The 5,213-nt window shown below is 43.6% G+C and overlaps 1 non-coding gene across 1 annotated transcript; it reads right to left on the bottom strand.

The window, feature by feature from the left end:
* Positions 1–3,407: 3,407 nt before the first annotated feature.
* On the bottom strand, positions 3,408–3,489 carry trnas-gcu (transfer RNA serine (anticodon GCU)). The gene has a single exon. It is a non-coding gene; the product is annotated as a tRNA-Ser (tRNA).
* Between the last annotated feature and the right edge of the window lie 1,724 nt (positions 3,490–5,213).

Below are 5,213 nucleotides of genomic sequence, written 5' to 3'. Positions count from 1 at the left end.
TTTCTTGTCCACTCACTAAGTCTGTCCAAATCCCCTTGAAGCCGCTTTGCATCTTCCTCACAACACACATTCCCACCTAGTTTTGTGTCATCTGCGAACTTGGAAATACGACATTTGGTCCCCACATCCGAATCATTGATATATATTGTGAACAGCTGGGTCACAGTGTGGTGGTGAACAGTTGTATTTCTGTCTGGAGGAAGGTTTACAGTGGGTTCCCCATGGTTCCTCATAACTTCAGTTATGTGCAGACACTGGAAAAGCTGGGGTTGTTCTCCTTGGAGCAGAGCAAGTTCAGAACAACTTTGACAGAGTTAGAATCAAGGAATCAAATGGTTACAGTACAGAAGGAGACCATTCAGTCCATCATGTCCATGACAGCTCTTTGCAAGAGCAAATCAGCTAATTCCACTCCTCTGCCGTTTCATTGTAACCCTGCAAATTTTCTCTATTCAGGTGTTTATCCAATTCCCTTTTGAAAGCCACGATTGAATCTGCTTCCAGCACACTCTCAGGCAGTGTATTCCAGATCGAAAGCACTCGCTCTGTCCCACGCCCCTGGTACCATTGCAGAAAATCCCTTCTGTTCATTTCATCCCTCATAAATAATTGAAATGATATGTTTATTAGGAAATGCACAACATAAAAAGGAGAGAGAAATAAATGCTGAGCAAAATAGAAGTCAATGTTTGGAAGGTAAAAAGAGCAAAAGATGTAACTTTTAGTCTGGATGAGTGAGAGGAATATATCACACTTTGGGGATTTTGTAAGAGGATTTATTGATAAACCTGGGATTTGAGAGGAAGCTGGTTCATGGTTTACAGAACAAATTCAGCCCCTGGGATGGAGCCAACAGCTGCACTGTCCAATAACAGACAGGACGGGGACACTGTCTCAGGCCCAGTGAGCTCAGTCGATGAAAGCATGAAACTCTGAATCTCAAGTTTTTGAGTTTGAGCCCCACGGTGGGTGTTTTTTATTTCCTTTTTAGGCTTATTTTACAGGCATTCTCCAGCTCTGAATTCCTCGGCAGAGAGTTCAAGGAGTGTTTGAAATGAGATTCAACAGCAGTATGAGAAAGTCTCTCCTTGATTCAGGACTCTTACCTCTCTGCAGCAACTCGCTGCTGAAGATTGAACTTTATCTCATTTCATTCTCATTTGAGGGTCAGTGTGGATCACTGGGACTTCCGGCTGTCTCCCACTTCACAATCCATCAGTGCTGAGAAAGCAATGGGGAATATTACTCACATGTTACAATGTTTTATAAATACTTGAATGTATTTCACACTGTGTCTAACAGTGTGAATCTCCCCTGGTATATCAGCTCACCAATACTTCAACAGAACATTCACATAATGTGAGCTCTGAGATCTGTTCAGATCCCATTCCCAAGACCTGGAAAGTGGGATTGGGCTGGATCGCTCTTTTTCAGCTGGCACAGACACGATTGCTAAATGGTCTCATTCTGTGCCATAAATTTTCTCCATTTTCTATGTTCTATGAAGTGAGGTGTGATTGGGAGGGGCAATTCCACCAGGGTTATATTTTCTACCAAAACAATGACACAAGGGATACTTCACTTTTTTATTCATTCATTCATGCGATGTGGGCGTTGCTGGCCAGGCCAGCATTTACTGCCCATCCTTAATTGCCCTTGAGAAGGTGGTGGGGTGGGCTGCCTTCTTGAACCACCCTTGAGTGAGTGTGGCATCAAGGATCCCTAGCAAAATTGAAGTCACTGGGAATCAGGGGGAAAACTCTCCACTTGCTGGAGTCGTACGTCGCACAAAACAAGATGGTTGTGGTTCGTGGAGGCCAATCATCTCAGCCCAGGACATTGCCTCAGGAGTTTCTCAGGGTAGTGTCCTAGACCCAAACATCCGAGCTGTTTCATTGATGACTTTCTCTTCAACATAAGTCAGAAGTGGGAATGTTAGATGATGACCCACAACTCTTCAGATACTGAAGCAGTCTGTGCCTGCAAGCAGCAAGACCTGAACAACATTCAGGCTTGAGCTGATAAGTGGCAAGCAACCTTCTGGCCACACAAGTGCCAAGCAGTGAACATCTCCAATGAGAGAGAAAAAAAATCTACCTTTTGATATTCAGAAGCATTATCATCGTTAAATCCCCCACCATCAATATGTTGACCAGAAACGTAACTGGACCAGTCACATCTATGCTGTGGCTATAAGCGCAGGTCAGAGATTACGAATTCTGCAGCAAGTATCTCACCTCCTGACACCCCAAATCCTGTCCACCATCTACAAGGCACAAGTCAGGAGTGTGATGGAATACATCCCACTCAACAACACTCAAGAAGCTCAACACCATCCAGGACAAAGCAGCGCACTTGATCGGCACCGAACCCACCACCTTAAACATTCAATCCCTCCACAACCAGTAAACAGTGGCTGCAGTGTGTACCATCTCCATATGCACTGCAGCAACTCGCCAAGTATCCTTCAACAGCACCTTCCAAACTCGTGACCACTACCACCTCGAAGGACAAGGGCAGCAGATGCATGGGAACTCACTACCTGCAGGTTCCCCTCCAAGTCACTCACCATCCTGACTTGGAACGATATCGCCATTTATTCACTGTTGTTGGGTCACAATCCTGGAACTCCCTCCCCAACGGCAGTGTGGGTGTTCCTGCACCATTTGGACTGCATCAGTTCAAGAAGGCAGCTCTCCACCACCTTCTCAACGGTAATAGGAATGGGTAATAAATGCTCGCCTTATCAGCGATACTCACACCCAAGAATGAATAAAAACCAAATCACTCTCCACAGATTCCCCACAATCTGGGCTTGGACATTTACTTCAGGAGCACAGAGCTTTATATCACTGCAACATGAGTTCCAATCTTCATATTCTGTTCACTTTTCACATTATTTTCTACCAGTCCACGAGCTTTTATTAATTCAGTATTCGGGTCTCTGCTCCTCAACCGTTTCTAACATCTCACCTCTTACAAAAAAACACTCTGATCTATCGTCGGTAGTCGATGACCCCTCATTTTAAACTCCATCTGCCAAAGCATTGCTCACTCACTTAATCTATCAAGAAGATTTGAAAATAAATTTCTTGCCAAAGGATAATTTTCTGCATCTGCTCCCTCGCCATTTGCTTTTCCCATTTGTCTTTCACTTGGTGCAAATCCAGAGAAAGTAATGATGGAAGGAAGGAGGGGAGGAAAAATCCTGCTCCGTTTCGTGATCCCGATTTGATCTTCATTCCAGTGCAGTTTGGGTGAAGAATTCCAATTGTCTGTCTCAATTTTAATAAAGTATAACCAATTCTGGAATCACTGTCAAGATACTGACAAGAACAGGTTTCGAGGCTGACTTTGCACAGCAGCTCACCCAACATAAATAATACACTAAACAGCTCATAAACTAGCGACAAGGATGAGATTCGAACCCACGTGTGCAAAGCACAATGGATTAGCAGTCCATCGCCTTAACCTCTCGGCCACCTTGTCAGTTGCAAACACATAGCTGTCACCTTCAGCACAGCTTCTGGCTGTGCAGCCAGCTGTGGAATGATGGAAATATATCTTCTGCAAGTAAATGAAGTTGGGAATGGAGCAGTGTGAAACATTTCCAGACCATGTCCAACACGTTTCTACTCAGTGTGAAAACCCACCACGGAAAGACTGGAACATACAATCATTTCATCACATCATGATTAACATCACTCAGACACCTGAACCATTAGGTCACTGATGAAGTCATGATGACCGAATTTCTCATGAAATGAAAATTGAACTAACTGACTGGAAGAATTGCTTTAACCCCACATGATCAGCGAGGCACAGCATCAGGCCGACTTGTCGGGTGGTGTAAACAGATATCACTGCTTCTGATCTTCACCAGAACAGAGAGTGAGATGTAACATTGATCATCAAACAGACTGTGAGAGAATACAACAGAATAAAACACATGGAGAGACACTGTGGAATAACAAATAGATTTGATTGGAATGTTGAAATTTTGATTGGAATGGATAAAACACCAGAAACAGCAGATTAAAGTGGGATTCTCATCATTATATTGATCTGGGACAGAAAAGAGAAACTGATGGAAAGAAGAGAAGAAGGAAGAAAAGAAAGGATGGAACTGTTCAATCTTTTCAGTTTTTTCAGTCGCCCATCAAAGCTGATAAAAAAAGTTGCAAATAACAGTGAATTTCACCAAAAAGGGAGATTAAATGTTGCTGAAACCTTGGATCGAAGGATGCCCCAAAAGATCACCTGTTTAACTGTCTCCTCACTGGGGGATTTCAATCAGTGAGCAATATTATTCTCTACTTTTTTTGTTAATTGGTCACAGAACTGTCACTTGGAATTAATATCTGTGTTCCGACTCCTGAATAATAAAATTGTGAGTTTCTCGATATTTTCTGGACACAGTTCCTGCTGAAAGAACTAAGAACTCTTTTCTATTTTACACAATACAAAATACACACTCATCAAGCCTGCTAAGCTAGCATCCTTGGTGCTGCTCTCTCTTCTCCCAAACTTCATCTCATGTGACTGTTCCATCATCACTCTGACAGTGGGAGGGGTTGATCCCATTATCTTCAGCATTAACCCTTTACATCCTTATACCACACTGTCTGTCCAAAAAAATGGGTGGAGGGAACTTCCTTCATTTATCAAAACACCAACAGCAGCACAGTGGCGCAATGGTTAGCACCGCAGCCTCACAGCTCCAGCGACCAGGATTCAGTTCTGGGTACTGCCTGTGTGGAGTTTGCAAGTTCTCCCTATGTCTGTGTGGGTTTCCGCCGGGTGCTCTGGTTTCCTCCCACCTCCAAAAGACTTGCAGGTTGATAGGTAAATTGGCCATTGTAAATTGTCCCGAGTGTAGGTACGTGGTAGGAGAATGGTGGGGATGTGGTAGAGAATATGGGATTAATGTAGGATTAGTATAAATGGGTGGTTGCTGGTTGGCACAGACTCGGTGGGCCGAAGGGGCTATATCTCGAAATAAGAAAAGTAAAATAAAAGCTACCAGTCGTAAATCAACTCAAACCCATTAGAGAGATAGAGGGAGACTGTCAGAGAACTTCCTGCATCCAGTCCTGACCTTGTCACACTCAGCAGCTTCTCACCCAGACCGCACTCTCATCAACACTGAACATTGTTACCGAGACCCTTCAAATACTGTTTATAAAAGGGAGAAAAATTCAAACTTTATCACA

The sequence above is a fragment of the Heterodontus francisci genome, unplaced genomic scaffold (genome assembly GCF_036365525.1).
Source record: "Heterodontus francisci isolate sHetFra1 unplaced genomic scaffold, sHetFra1.hap1 HAP1_SCAFFOLD_286, whole genome shotgun sequence".
Classification (NCBI taxonomy): Eukaryota; Metazoa; Chordata; class Chondrichthyes; order Heterodontiformes; family Heterodontidae; genus Heterodontus; species Heterodontus francisci.
Note: the sequence above shows the minus strand (reverse complement) of the source record. Positions and strands in the feature narration are given on the sequence as shown.